We start from the raw sequence: 16,831 nt of genomic DNA, 5'->3' as shown, positions 1-16,831 counted from the left end.
GAAATACTCAGACCGGCGCGTCTGGCACCAACAACCATGCCACGCTCAAAATTGCTTAAATCACCTTTCTTTCCCATTCTGACATTCAGTTTGGAGTTCAGGAGATTGTCTTGACCAGGACCACACCCCTAAATGCATTGAAGCAACTGCCATGTGATTGGTTGACTAGATAATTGCATTAATGAGAAATAGAACAGGTGTTCCTAATAATTCTTTAGGTGAGTGTATATCCACTGTGTTTAGTGTGTCCTGTATTGTCTGTGGTGATTTCTTTTTGCGCTTTCCTCTTCTTGTTTTCTTTGGAATCTGTGTCCCAAGGGTCTGTTCGTGTTTACTATTCTCTGATCTTCCATTTGTTGGTGTTCCCAGTGGTGATAGTGATTGCGAGGTGTGTTCGATGGTCGTGTCTCGTGGTATTCCCTGATTGGTGTTTCTATCTGAGTGTTGTTCCTGTGTCTCAAATTGTATCTGTGTATAGGGGTGTGTGCTCTTGTGTATCGTCTCGGGGATCGGGAGTGATATCGGGTCTGGTCTAAGAAATGAGGTGTAGAGAGTGTTTCGAAGCGATTGGTGGTGGGGATATTATGTCAAGTTGATTATTGTTGTTATTTTGATGGTCATTCTTTTTTCTAAGCTTATCATTGGGGCTGTTCTGTGTTGAACTTGATGGGCCTTCTTCCTGATTTTGTGGACTAACTTAATGATTGATTATTTGTTCTATTTGCTTCCTCTGTCTTAATTTCTTATTCTTCTTGATTAGAATTTCTCGTTCTAGGGTATCTAGACTTGTGCATATCCTCTCTTGCCACTTTTTGAAATCCTCGTCTTGTGGTAATTTATCTATTATTTCTCTCAGTTTTGCAATTTGTTCTATTGTGTCTTCTAAAATCTGCTTATCGTTTGTATAAGTATACATGACTGTGTTTTTAAAAAAGAGTCCCATTCTTGTATAAATGCTTTATTGCAGAGGTCCTGCACTGGGTCTTTTCTCAATGCTAGGCCATTTGGTATAGATCCATTCAGTAAATATTGGTTCAGTGATTTAATTTCCCATTTCTGTCCTAATTGTCTATGGAGTAGTTTTTCTAGCTCCCTGCAAATATCTGAGCTGGGTCTACCTTCTATGTTATGTGCAGTGGGATTATCATGTCGATCAAACATATGTGAATCTGGGAAATACAATAGCCATATAGCCAAACAGGCTAATAATAATCAGCATTATTAAAGGCGCCCAAAGACCTGTGAATCCTGATAATATAGCAGGAATACTTTAGCTCTCATCCAAATTGAAAAGCCCGCTCCCGACCACGTGGGACGCCGAGCTGAGACCCCCTGAGAGAGTGCACATTGCTCACACGGAACTAACCACGTGGGACGCCGTGCCGAGATGCTGAGAAGAGGAAAACATCGACTGCATCGCTGCGCAGATCCACACCACAGAGACATCATATCCGGGAGCGGTACTGTACCCCTGACAATATTAAAGGTCCCGTAAAACAGCAGTATTACTGTATATTGTTCCATGAAAGGAACAACATAATCTATACAAACACATCTTGTTATATAAACATTCTGCAAATATTCTGTAACCCTTGGAAGGCCTGGAAAGTATACCTTTGGGAATACAGTGATCGATGTATTTAGGTGACAAATCGATTGATATAACAGAAAACTAATATTGGCTGGCTTTCTAGATTAACTAAAAACAAACATTTATCCTTTCTTCCTATTATTTGCATCCAACGTTTTGGACACCTGCAGGATCCATCCCATTTACTCCTAAATATTGCTGCTATTTTACTGTTGCTGCTACCAAAGACGCATATTTTTAATTTTAATATTAATACTTATTGTTGCTATAGGAATTTAGTGTTGAAATTTTCTGATATATAACTGTTGCAATAGGATTTATTCCATTACTTATCCATTATTGACATCAAACTATTGTGGTGGACTAATATTATTGGCGGTATCGCATCATTGCTCACTGGTATCACTTTTTCACATCATCATTGCATGGTTTGCATATCTTATTGGTACAGTATATTCGTTGTTGCGGCTGCCGTACTAATTGCACTCATATATTTATATACAGATTGAGGGTAAATCCTTCCCCTCTCCATATATAAATTATTGAGATATATACCTATTGATGCACCCATACCTACATTTGTATTTGTATTGATACAATATCCTTGGCCTATTCTTAGAGGATTACCTATTTTTATACTTTTTAGTAACTTTTATATTTTGTTTGCGTGATACCTAAAAATAAATTAATTGAATTTAATATTAGAGCCATGCTCCACTAATGTTTAGACTGATAAATATACGGCAGGAAAGGAAGCAAAAAACTGTGAGATCTAGGGACGAGAAAACTTCTGTTTTCAAGTTCGGCGTACAAGTTTCGGGTTACCTAAAAATTCTGTTATAGATTCTGCTACCATGAACCATAAGTTATGGTCCGTGGTAGCGGAATTCATAACTGAATTCTCAAATAACCCGAACCTTGTACGCGGACATGAAACAGAAGTTCACTCAACACTAGTGAGAATCTAACCGGATCCAGGAAACACACAGAAAGCTCAATCACATCTGTTTGTGACAGGACTGTAAAAACGGCTCCGCTCATTAGGGGTTAAATGCCAGCAGTAATAAGGAGTTAATGGCGCCTCTGCCCCAGTAATCCGGACAGACGATGGCGGTGACTGTACACATACCTCCACCTGCACCACTGGACACTACCTGTATGGGGGAGACTAGTGGGCTAAAGGACCTGTAATTATGTCATGACCATAAAATCATGTGAGGGAGGAGTCAGGCGATCACATGACCAGATGCTGCTGTGCTGGTTGTGATTGGTGCTGGACGACCTAAAGTTTATGTGGGAGATTTATCAAAACTGGTGTAAAGGCAAACTGGCCTAGTTGCCCATAGCAACCAATCAGATTTCTTTAACCCCTAACAGGTATATTAGACGCTGTTTTGATAACAGCGTCTAATATACCTGTTACCTGGTCCTCTGGTGGTCCCTTTTGCTTGGATCGACCACCAGAGGACACAGGAAGCTCTGTAATAAGTAGCACCACACTACACTACACCCCCCCTGTTATTAACCCTTTATTAACCCCTGATCACCCCATATAGACTCCCTGATCACCCCCTGTCATTGATCACCCGACCTGTCATTGATCACCCCCCTGTAAGGCTCCATTCAGACGTCCGTATGTGTTTTACGGATCCACGGATCGGATCCGCAAAACACATACGGACGTCTGAATGGAGCCTTACCGGGGGGTATCAATGACAGGGGGGTGATCACCCCCTATAGACTCCCTGATCACCCCCCTGTCATTGATTACCCCCCTGTCATTGATCACCCCCCCTGTAAGGCTCCATTCAGACGTCCGTATGTGTTTTACGGATCCACGGATCGGATCGGATCCGCAAAACACATACGGACGTCTGAATGGAGCCTTACAGGGGGGTGATCAATGACAGGGGGGTGATCACCCCATATAGACTCCCTGATCACCCCCCTGTCATTGATGACCCCCCTGTAAGGCTCCATTCAGAGGTCCGTATGTGTTTTGCGGATCCACGGATCTATGGATCGGATCCGCAAAACACATACAGACGTCTGAATGGAGCCTTACAGGGGGGGGGTTATCACCCCATATAGACTCCCTGATCATCCCCCTGTAAGGCTCCATTCAGACGTCCCTATGTGTTTTGCGGATCCGATCCATGGATCCGCAAAACACATACGGACCTCTGAATGGAGCCTTACAGGGGGGTGATCAATGACAGGGGGGTGATCAGGGAGTCTATATGGGGTGATCACCCCCCTGTAAGGCTCCATTCAGACGTCAGTATGTGTTTTGTGGATCCGCAAAACACGGACACCGCGGATCCGCAAAACACATATGGACGTCTGAATGGAGCCTTACAGGGGGGTGATCAATGACAGGGTGGTGATCACCCCATATAGACTCCCTGATCACCCCCCTGTCATTGATCACCCCCCTGTAAGGCTCCATTCAGACATTTTTTTGGCACAAGTTAGCGGAAATAGATTTATTTATTTTTTTGTTTTTTCTTACAAAGTCTCATATTCCACTAACTTGTGACAAAAAATTAAATCTCACATGAACTCACCATACCCCTCACTGAATCCAAATGCATAAAATTTTTTAGACATTTATATTCCAGACTTCTTCTCACGCTTTAGGGCCCCTAAAATGCCAGGGCAGTATAAATACCCCACATGTGACCTTATTTCGGAAAGAAGACACCCCAAGGTATTCGTTGAGGGGCATATTGAGTCCATGAGAGATTGAACTTTTTGTCCCAAGTTAGCGGAAAGGGAGACTTTGTGCGAAAAAACAAAAAAAAATCAATTTCCGCTAACTTGTGCCAAAAAAAAAAAATCTTCTATGAACTCGCCATGCCCCTCATTGAATACCTTGGGGTGTCTTCTTTACAAAATGGGGTCACATGTGGGATATTTATACTGCCCTGGCATTTTAGGGGCCCTAAAGCGTGAGAAGAAGTCTGGGATCCAAATGTCTAAAAATGCCCTCCTAAAAGGAATTTGGGCCCCTTTGCGCATCTAGGCTGCAAAAAAAGTGTCACACATGTGGTATCACCGTACTCAGGAGAAGTTGGGCAATGTGTTTTGGGGTGTCATTTTACATATACCCATGCTGGGTGAGATAAATATCTCGGTCAAATGCCAACTTTGTATAAAAAAATTGGAAAAGTTGTCTTTTAGAGAGATATTTCTCTCACCCAGCATGGGTATATATGTAAAAAGACACCCCAAAACACATTGCCCAACTTCTCCTGAGTACGGAGATACCACATGTGTGACACTTTTTTGCAGCCTAGGTGGGCAAAGGGTTCCACATTCCAAAGAGCACCTTTAGGATTTCACAGGGCATTTTTTACACATTTTGATTTCAAACTACTTCTCACGCATTAGGTCCCCTAAAATGCCAGGGCAGTATAAATACCCCACAAGTGACCCCATTTTGGAAAGAAGACACCCCAAGGTATTCTTTGAGGGGCATGGCGAGTTCCTAGAATTTTTAATTTTTTGTCACAAGTTAGCGGAAAATGATGATTTTTTTTTTCTTACAAAGTCTCATATTCCACTAACTTGTGACAAAAAATAAAAACTTCCATGAACTCACTATGCCCATCACGAAATACCTTGGGGTGTCTTCTTTCCAAAATGGGGTCACTTGTGGGGTAGTTATACTGTCCTGGCATTTTAGGGGCCCTAATGCGTGAGAAGTAGTTTGAAATCAAAATGTGTAAAAAATGCCCTGTGAAATCCTAAAGGTGCTCTTTGGAATGTGGGCCCCTTTGCCCACCTAGGCTGCAAAAAAGTGTCACACATGTGGTATCGCCGTGCTCAGGAGAAGTTGGGCAATGTGTTTTGGGGTGTCTTTTTACATATACCCATGCTGGGTGAGAGAAATATCTCTCTAAAAGACAACTTTTCCCATTTTTTTTATACAAAGTTGTCATTTGACAGAGATATTTATCTCACCCAGCATGGGCATGTATAAAAAGACACCCCAAAACACATTGCCCAACTTCTCCTGAGTACGGTGATACCACATGTGTGACACTTTTTTGCAGCCTAGGTTTGCAAAGGGGCCCACATTCCAAAGAGCACCTTTAGGATTTCACAGGGCATTTTTTACACATTTTGATTTCAAACTACTTCTCATGCATTAGGGGCCCTAAAATGCCAGGGAAGTATAACTACCCCACAAGTGACCCCATTTTGGAAAGAAGACACCCCAAGGTATTTTGTGACGGGCATAGTGAGTTCATGGAAGTTTTTATTTTTTGTCACAAGTTAGTGGAATATGAGACTTGGTAAGGAAAAAAAATAAAAAATTAAAATCATCATTTTCCGCTAACTTGTGACAAAAAATTAAAAGTTCTATGAACTCACTATGCCCATCAGCGAATACCTTAGGGTGTCTACTTTCCGAAATGGGGTCATTTGTAGGGTGTTTTTACTGTCTGGGCATTGTAGAACCTCAGGAAACATGACAGGTGCTCAGAAAGTCAGAGCTGCTTCAAAAAGCGGAAATTCACATTTTTGTACCATAGTTTGTAAACGCTATAACTTTTACCCAAACCAATAAATATACACTTATTTTTTTTTATTTTTATCAAAGACATGTAGAACAATAAATTTAGAGAAAAATTTATATAGAAATGTAGTTTTATTTGAAAAATTTTACAACTGAAAGTGAAAAATGACATTTTTTTGCAAAAATTTTGGTAAATTTCGATTAATAACAAAAAAAGTTAAAATGTCAGCAGCAATGAAATACCACCAAATGAAAGCTCTATTAGTGAGAAGAAAAGGAGGTAAAATTCATTTGGGTGGTAAGTTGCATGACCGAGCAATAAACCGTGAAAGTAGTGTAGTGCAGAATTGTAAAAAGTGGTCTGGTCATTAAGGGTGTTTAAGCTAGCGGGGCTGAGGTGGTTAGACGCTGTTATCAAAACAGCGTCTAATATACCTGTTAGGGGTTAAAAAAATCACATCTCCAGCCTGCCAGCGAACGATCGCCGCTGGCAGGCTGGAGATCCACTCGCTTACCTTCCGTTCCTGTGAGCGCGCGCGCCTGTGTGCGCGTTCACAGGAAATCTCGGCTATCGCGAGAGGACGCGTATATGCGTCCACCCAGAAGAGCAGGGCCGCCGCCAGGACGCAATCCTGCGTACGGCAGTCCTGAGGAGGCTAATATACCTGCTACCTGGTCCTCTGGTGGTCCCCTTTGTTTGGATCGACCACCAGAGGACACAGGCAGCTCAGTAAAGTAGCACCAAACACCACTACACTACACTACACCCCCCCCCTGTCACTTATTAACCCCTTATCAACCACTGATCACCCCTGATCACCCCATATAGACTCCCTGATCACCCCCCTGTCATTGATCACCCCCCTGTATGGCTCCATTCAGAGGTCCGTATGATTTTTACGGATCCACTGATAGATGGATCGGATCTGCAAAACACGTACGGACGTCTGAATGGAGCCTTATAGGGGGGTGATCAATGACGGGGGTGATCACCCCATATAGACTCCCAGATCACCCCCCTGTCATTGATCACCCCCCTGTCATTGATCACCCCCCTGTAAGGCTCCATTCAGACGTCCGTATGTTTTTTACGGATCCACGGATACATGGATCGGATCCGCAAAACACATACAGACGTCTGAATGGAGCCTTACAGGGGGGTGATCACCCCATATAGACTCCCTGATCACCCCCCTGTCATTGATCACCCCCCTGTAAGGCTGCATTCAGATGTCCGTATTTTTTTTACTGATCCACGGATACATGGATTGGATCCGCAAAACACATACGGATATCTGAATGGAGCCTTATAGGGGGGTGATCAATGACAGGGGGGTGATCACCCCATATAGACTCCCTGATCACCCCCCTGTATGGCTGCATTCAGATGTCCGTATGTTTTTTACGGATCCACGGATACATGGATCGGATCCGCAAAACACATACGGATATCTGAATGGAGCCTTATAGGGGGGTGATCAATGACAGGGGGGTGATCACCCCATATAGACTCCCTGATCACCCCCCTGTCATTTTTCACCCCCCTGTCATTGATCACCCCCCTGTCATTGATCACCCCCCTGTAAGGCTCCATTCAGACATTTTTTTGGCCCAAGTTAGCAGAAATTATTATTTTTTTTCTTACAAAGTCTCATATTCCACTAACTTGTGTCAAAAAATAAAATCTCACATGAACTCACCATACCCCTCACGGAATCCAAATGCGTAAAATTTTTTAGACATTTATATTCCAGACTTCTTCTCACGCTTTAGGGCCCCTAGAATGCTAGGGCAGTATAAATACCCCACAAGTGACCCCATTTCGGAAAGAAGACACCCCAAGGTATTCTGTGAGGGGCATATTGAGTCCATGAAAGATTAAAATTTTTGTCCCAAGTTAGCGGAAAGGGAGACTTTGTGAGAAAAAAAAATAAAAAATCAATTTCCGCTAACTTGTGCAAAAAAAAAAAAAATTCTATGAACTTGCCATGCCACTCATTAAATACCTTGGGGTGTCTTCTTTCCAAAATGGGGTCACTTGTGGGGTGGTTATACTGCCCTGGCATTCTAGGGGCCCAAATGTGTGGTAAGAAGTTTGAAATAAAAATGTGTAAAAAATGACCGGTGAAATCCAAAAGGTGCTCTTTGGAATATGGGCCCCTTTGCCCACCTAGGCTGCAAAAAAGTGTCACACATGTGGTATCTCCGTACTCAGGAGAAGTTGGGGAATGTGTTTTGGGGTGTCATTTTACATATACCCATGCTGGGTAAGAGAAATATCTTGGCAAAAGACAACTTTTCCCATTTTTTTATACAAAGTTGGCATTTGACCAAGATATTTATCTCACCCAGCATGGGTATATGTAAAATGACACCCCAAAACACATTCCCCAACTTCTCCTGAGTACGGCGATACCACATGTGTGGCACTTTTTTGCAGCCTAGGTGGGCAAAGGGGCCCACATTCCAAAGAGCACCTTTTGGATTTCACCGGTCATTTTTTACACATTTTGATTTCAAACTTCTTACCACACATTTGGGCCCCTAGAATCCCAGGGCAGTATAACTACCCCACAAGTGACCCCATTTTGGAAAGAAGACACCCCAAGGTATTCGCTGATGGGCATAGTGAGTTCATAGAAGTTTTTATTTTTTGTCACAAGTTAGTGGAATATGAGACTTTGTAATAAAAAAAAATAAAAAAATCATCATTTTCCACTAACTTGTGACAAAAAATAAAAAGTTCTATTAACTCACTATGGCCATCAGCGAATACCTTAGGGTGTCTACTTTCCGAAATGGGGTCATTTGTGGGGTGTTTGTACTGTCTGGGCATTGTAGAACCTCAGGAAACATGACAGGTGCTCAGAAAGTCAGAGCTGCTTCAAAAAGCGGAAATTCACATTTTTGTACCATAGTTTGTAAACGCTATAACTTTTACCCAAACCATTTTTTTTTACCCAAACATTTTTATTTTATCAAAGACATGTAGAACAATAAATTTAGAGAAAAATTTATATATGGATGTCGTTTTTTTGGCAAAATTTTACAACTGAAAGTGAAAAATGTCATTTTTTTGCAAAAAAATCGTTAAATTTCGATTAATAACAAAAAAAGTAAAAATGTCAGCAGCAATGAAATACCACCAAATGAAAGCTCTATTTGTGAGAAGAAAAGGAGGTAAAATTCATTTGGGTGGTAAGTTGCATGACCGAGCAAAAAACTGTGAAAGTAGGGTAGGTCAGAAGTGTAAAAAGTGGCCTGGTCTTTAAGGGTGTTTAAGCTATAGGGGCTGAGGTGGTTAAAGCCCCATCACCACCAGTGTTTTACAAATAACTACTCCCAAAATCTACTTTAGAGAAGGTTTCATCTGTAATCTGCAAACTCAGGAGAGGGAGGAAATATTCATGGTGCTGTCACTGAGGATTCAGAGGAACTGTATTACTGGTAAGACTAACCTCATTTCTCTCCTTGCATCTCTGTGACAGAGCCACCACAGAAGAATACCAATGAAGAAATAACTCTACTGTGGGACAATAGTAGGAAGGACTATCTGTCCACAGGATGAATTCATCACTAGAGAGGGAAGATCTACATGGTAATGCCTACTAAATATATAGACACTTGTCCAAGTGGTGGCTCTGCAGATCCAATTAATTGGAGCACTTAACCGTTCAGTTCGGGAGGCTGACAGAGATCTTCTAGAGTGAGCTTTCAGCTGTACAGGAGGATCATTTGCTTGGATCTGGTAAGCTTCAAAGATGGCTTTTTCTTATCCACCTAGATATGGTTCCCTTTGGTGCTCTTTTGTCCTGTTTCCATCTTAAAACTGAGGAAACTAATTCTGATTCTGCATACGATGTCCTACAACAATATATTGGAGCACAAATCTCGTACTGTCTAAAGTTTGGAAGATCTTCTTTAGTTCTGATGTTAGTTTTGAATAGAAAGATGGTAAAACTATATCCTGGAATCTACCTTAATTAGTAAGGATGGATCAACCTCGAAAACAATGCAGTCACCCTGTATAGACAGATAAGGTTTTCCGATGGTTAAGGCCTAAAGATCACTGACTCTTCTTGCTGAGGAAGCAGCTACTAAGAAGACAGACTCTTCATTATCTATTCTTATTGAGGCTCGAATGAAGTCTTGATAAGACCCTTGAGGACAAGATTCAGATCCTATGTACCTAACAGGTTGGAGATTCTTGGATCTAATTTAGCAGCTGCTTTTGCAAATCTTATAATCCAATGATGATTTGCTAGATCTGTGTAAACAATCATGCTTAATACAGAAAATTGGACGTTGATGGTGCTAGATTTAAGTCTAGTCTTGATTAGAGAAATTCCAGTATCGTAGGGATGTTAGGTTCCAATTGATCTAGAACATCTTTACTGCACCAGCATACACAGGTCTTCCATACCTTGTGTCAGATTACAGATTTATATATGCATTAGCCTGTGTGCTTTGACCTCAAGCATGGTGAAACTGCCTTGAAAGATTATGCAACTCATCCTCCAATCTGTACTAAAAAAGAGAACATAACATCTACATGTTATTATCTCATCCAGTGTCCCCCTTATTATATCCAGTTATTGCATTTTACACAGGATTTTGCAGGATTTTACATTGTCTCATCTTCTCTCCATTCAGGTTCCTACAATATAGGATCCGCTCAGTGGATATCTTCTATATAAAATTCTTATCCTGAATGACCTGTCAAGGATGAATAGAGACAGGGACAAGATGGTGAAGCGTATAATAAATCTCACCCTTGAGATCCTCTTCCTGCTTACTTGAGAGGTGAGAGATTCTGATGATGTCACATTACATCATCTTATCTATGTTACTAACAGATGGACATGACTGGAGAAATTAGGGACTTTGGAAATGTATTGTCACGTTCAAGTGTGGGAGGGAAACACCACACTGAACGTACAGTACAGACCAAAAGTTTGGACACACCTTCTCATTCAAAGAGTTTTCTTTATTTTCATGACTATGAAAATTGTAGATTCACACTGAAGGCATCAAAATTATGAATTAACACATGTGGAATTATATACATAACAAACAAGTGTGAAACAACTGAAAATATGTCATATTCTATGTTCTTCAAAGTAGCCACCTTTTGCTTTGATTACTGCTTTGCACACTCTTGGCATTCTCTTGATGAGCTTCAAGAGGTAATCCCCTTGAAATGTTTTTCACTTCACAGGTGTGCCCTGTCAGGTTTAATAAGTGGGATTTCTTGCCTTATAAATGGGGTTGGGACCATCAGTGGCGTTGAGGAGAAGTCAGGTGGATACACAGCTGATAGTCCTACTGAATAGACTGTTAGAATTTGGTATTATGGCAAGAAAAAAGCAGCTAAGTAAAGAAAAACGAGTGGCCATCATTACTTTAAGAAATTAAGGTCAGTCAGTCAGCCGAAAAATTGGGAAAACTTTGAAAGTAAGGGCTATTTGACCATGAAGGAGAGTGATGGGGTGCTGTGCCAGATGACCTGGCCTCCACAGTCACCGGACCTGAACCCAATCGAGATGGTTTGGGGTGAGCTGGACCGCAGAGTGAAGGCAAAAGGGCCAACAAGTGCTAAGCATCTCTGGGAACTCCTTCAAGACTGTTGGAAGAGCATTTCAGGTGACTACCTCTTGAAGCTCATCAAGAGAATGCCAAGAGTGTGCAAAGCAATAATTAAAGCAAAAGGTGGCTACTTTGAAGAACCTAGAATATGACATATTTTCAGTTGTTTCACACTTGTTTGTTATGTATATAATTCCACATGTGTTAATTCATAGTTTTGATGCCTTCATAGTCATGAAAATAAAGAAAACTCTTTGAATGAGAAGGTGTGTCCAAACTTTTAGTCTGTACTGTAGGGGGAAAGGGGGTGAGGGAATTAGGCCTAAAAACTAGGGAAGGAAGATGGACACATTCTAGTGGAAACCCTAAGTAAAGTCCTGACTGACTACCAGTATAAACAGACCCCAGAGGTAGGTGAGTTCATACGCAGGAATACCTAGAGTCCTATCTGACCCTATAGAACCCTAGTACTCATGTCAGGAATGAGACAACCTGTTACTTCAAAAGGAATGACGAACAGAAGTCTCCCTCAGGCCTAATACAAATAACAGGGAAATGCAACACCCAGAAAAAAAAAATAATAATACAAAAGGTAAAGGAAAATCTTAATTTCAAAGAAGTTATGGCTGCACCAGGAATTTAGCCGAGCTCCAAACACCAGCTATCCACAGGTCCAACAGAAGCTATAAACCGCACAGTATTGTAGGAGAAACAACATTAAATAGGGAGAGCTAAATGACCACAATAGCAACACCTGGAGACAAGGGTGTGGCCAGTACCAGAAACAACACAGACGCCTATTTATCCACAAGGAAAACCTATCAGATCAAACCATGTGTTGCCAGTCTCCTAGATCTCCTGCTACTCACTGTCGCGGGGATGTTCGTATGTCTCGGTATGTTCATGGGCGAACGGGTGAACATATGGCGATGTCCGCAGACGCCATATTCTTTCACATTGTGAAGAACTTTGACCCATGACACATCCATCAGGTGGTATAGGACAGCCAATTGAGACGTTTCAGCACATGGACATACCCCCTACCTTATAAATAAACCTGATCTGGCCGCCATTTTACATTCAGTCTTTTGCCAGTGTAGGGAGAGGTTGCTGTGTGGAGTAGGGACAGACTGTTAGGGACACCAAACGCTAGCTAATAGGTCCACAAAAGTCCTTTTAGGGACTGGTATAGGTGTGCTATCGATAGGTGTGACTTACTGAGGGGTGTAATATACTTATAATATACTTTCTAACATATAAAGTATATTATAGTCCATTTGTATTGTGCAGCTACACAGAGTGCCAAACGCTATTGGAACAAATAATTTCTACTGGTGTGATATACCAGTTACCCCCAAAAAAACTGATTGTAGCAGGGGTGTTATATACCAATAATATTATTACTATATAGTGCATTTGGGTAGTGCAGCATTTGTTGCGGTTTAGCTGCGTTAGCTCAGCTACAGATAGTGACAAACGACATTGGAACAAATAATTTCTACTGGTGTGATTAACCAATTACCCCCCCCAAAAAAGTGATTAAAGCAGCGGTGTTATATACCAATAATATACTTTCTATATAGTGCGTTTGGGTAGTGCAGCATTTGTTTGCGGTTTTGCTGCGTTACCGCAGCTACACAGAGTGAAAAACGCTATTGGAACAAAAAATTTATTTTATGTGTGCTGAATGCATCATTTTTTGGACCTGTAGTACACTGGCCTGCTGTAAAATTTATATCCAATGACCATGTAATCTACCTCCAGCCACATACAGTTGCAAGAAAAAGTATGTGAACCCTTTGGAATGATATGGATTTCTGCACAAATTGGTCATAAAATGTGATCTGATCTTCATCTAAGTCACAACAATAGACAATCACAGTCTGCTTAAACTAATAACACACAAAGAATTAAATGTTACCATGTTTTTATTGAACACACCATCTAAACATTCACAGTGAAGGTGGAAAAAGTATGTGAACCCCTAGACTAATGACATCTCCAAGAGCTAATTGGAGTGAGGTGTCAGCCAACTGGAGTCCAATCAATGAGATGAGATTGGAGGTGTTGGTTACAGCTGCCCTGCCCTATAAAAAACACACACCAGTTCTGGGTTTGCTTTTCACAAGAAGCATTGCCTGATGTGAATGATGCCTCGCACAAAAGAGCTCTCAGAAGACCTACGATTAAGAATTTTTGACATGCATAAAGCTGGAAAGGGTTATAAAAGTATCTCCAAAAGTCTGGCTGTTCATCAGTCCACGGTAAGACAAATTGTCTATAAATGGAGAAAGTTCAGCACTGCTGCTACTCTCCCTAGGAGTGGCTGTCCTGTAAAGATGACTGCAAGGACACAGTGCAGACTGCTCAATGAGGTGAAGAATCCTAGAGTGTCAGCTAAAGACTTACAAAAGTCTCTGGCATATGCTAACATCCCTGTTAGCGAATCTACGATATGTAAAACACTAAACAAGAATTGATTTCATGGGAGGATACCACAGAGGAAGCCACTTCTGTCCAAAAAAAACATTGCTGCACGTTTACAGTTTGCAAAAGAGCACCTGGATGTTCCACAGAAGTACTGGCAAAATATTTTGTGGACAGATGAAACCAAAGTTCAGTTGTTTGAAAGAAACACACAACACTATGTGTGGAGAAAAAGAGGCACAGCACACCAACATCAAAACCTCATCCCAACTGGGAAGTATGGTGGTGGGGGCATCATGGTTTGGGGCTGCTTTGCCGTGTCAGGGCCTGGACGGATTGCTATCATCGATGGAAAAATGTATTCCCAAGTTTATCAAGACATTTTGCAGGAGAACTTAAGGCCATCTGTCCACCAGCTGAAGCTCAACAGAAGATGGGTGTTGCAACAGAACAACAAACCAAAGCATAGAAGTAAATTAACAACAGAATGGCTTAAACAGAAGAAAATACGCCTTCCGGAGTGGCCCAGTCAGAGTCCTGACCTCAACCCGATTGAGATGCTGTGGCATGACCTCAAGAAAGTGATTCACACCAGATATCCCAAGAATATTGCTGAACTGAAACAGTTCTGTAAAGAGAAATGGTCAAGAATTACTCCTGACCGTTGAGCACGTCTGATCTGCAACTACAGGAAACGTTTGGTTGAAGTTATTGCTGCCAAAGGAGGTTCAACCAGTTATTATTAATGCAAGGGTTCACATACTTTTTCCACCTGCACTGTGAATGTTTACATGGTGTGTTCAATAAAAACATGGTAACATTTAATTCTTTGTGTGTTATTAGTTTAAGCAGACTGTGATTGTCTATTGTTGTGACTTAGATGAAGATCAGATCACATTTTATAACCAATTTGTGCAGAAATCCATATCATTCCAAAGGGTTCTGTGGCAATGTGAATAGTGATGGGTGCAGTAAAGTCCTGGGGAAGCATGAAAAAGGAGTGTTGTTTGCACAGGAGTGTGTCACCAAGGGGCCTGGCCTTGGTGGGGTAAAGGCCCTAGACATAGGTGGCCACCAAGTTAGTTGGTGGACACCAAGACAGTTAGCTTAGCTGGCTCCAGCTAGTCCGGGGCGGGCTTTTACTGGGAACAGGCAATGTGTAGGGTGGGTGCCTGTTCCCCATGCTCCAGTCCGGGATTTTGGAATATGCCTATGTCCAGGGATGGTATTTAATCCTGTTGCTGGACTTGGGTGTGGCTCCCAGTCTGGAGACGGAGACAGAGTTTTTTTGTGAAACACAGTCCTGCTGGAGGCTCTGGAAGAGTGGTCTCAGCTGGGCTGGCTGAGGGGCCACGGGGCTAGGTGCTAGCTGGATTGTTTGGGGACGCCGTGACGCTTGGGTGCAAGTGGTCACAAGACCGGAGTCGGGAGGACTACTGGGCCACCCTCCCCATAAAGGCACTGGACTTTAGACCGTGTGTGAACGGTGCTCTGTACAGCCAGGAGGCTGATGGACATTGGGCTGGGAAAGCCGCATGTTAAGACCGTGTGTGAACGGTGCTTTAGGTGAGTCAGGTTATGTTATGTTTAGTTAGCGCCCAGCCGGGCAGGTGTTTATTTTGTATCATTTATGTTTGTTTTGCTGAGGTGCCAAATAAAATGATGCTTGGACCTGAAAACTTGGTGTCTGGCGAAGATACTTGTGTGAATGACCCCCGGAGAAGAGCTACCCCCCCCCCCATAATTGGTGTCGGATGCAGGCTGGCGTCCCTGCTGAAAGAAGGCAAAGTGGTTGCTAGGGGCAACGTCATCACTGAAAGAAGCGGGTGCTGCTCGTGCTGTTCTGGACATTTTTTTTTTTGCTGGGTTGCAAAGGAGTCGCTGTGTTAAAAAGCCAGAGCCTGAGCAAGTGCAGGTGGTTCTCACTGAGGGGGAGTCTCCAGTGAGAACTGGGTCTTGTGGACCTGTTGCTACCAATATGTTCATATATGATGTGATGTTGGGCTGTGATATTGTTTCGTTGTTGTGGGGTAAAGTAGACACTTCTGCAGATAGTGATGAAACTCCTGCAGAACCTGTACTTGCCCGTTTAAATGAAGGTCTAAGGGAGCTGCACATTGAACGCCATGGGGAAAGAATATTGCCTATTGAAAACAATGGTGCTGATAAGGTGCAAAGCGATTGTGCCAAGTTTGGGGAAAGGCATAATAAAAAGGTGATGACAGGTGAAATATGTGATGATGACATGCATTTTCCGTTGCAGGAGGTGGTCAGGGGAATAGCGCCCCCGGGTGGAAAACGTGAATGATGCAGAAGTGCAGATAAATGTTGTGAGCACCGAGTAGAGCAATCCTACTCTGGTGAACATGCAAGAGAGGGTAGCAGTCCTAGAGGGTGTATCACACGTACCAGAGGTGGACATGCAGTCTCCACAGTGTTCTATGGTCAATAAAGTAATGTCCCAGATAGGGATTAACTCGGAAGTGCCCCTAGAGATCAGCGTTAATGACCCGAGTGACATAGGTGATGTATGTGTTGTGACCATTTGCAAACCCACGAAAGGGAAGCTACGAGGTCAAGGTATTGCGGAATTCAGGCGGTCACTAGTAGCGACCAGACAACAGTTATACCTGACGTGACGAGAGCTGAGTGGGGAGACGGCAGCCTAGTGTCTGAGACCCATATCCAGGCAGGGGTAGATG

This window comes from Bufo bufo, chromosome 6 (genome assembly GCF_905171765.1).
Source record: "Bufo bufo chromosome 6, aBufBuf1.1, whole genome shotgun sequence".
In the NCBI taxonomy this organism is placed as follows: domain Eukaryota; kingdom Metazoa; phylum Chordata; class Amphibia; order Anura; family Bufonidae; genus Bufo; species Bufo bufo.
This window is presented reverse-complemented; position numbering follows the sequence as displayed.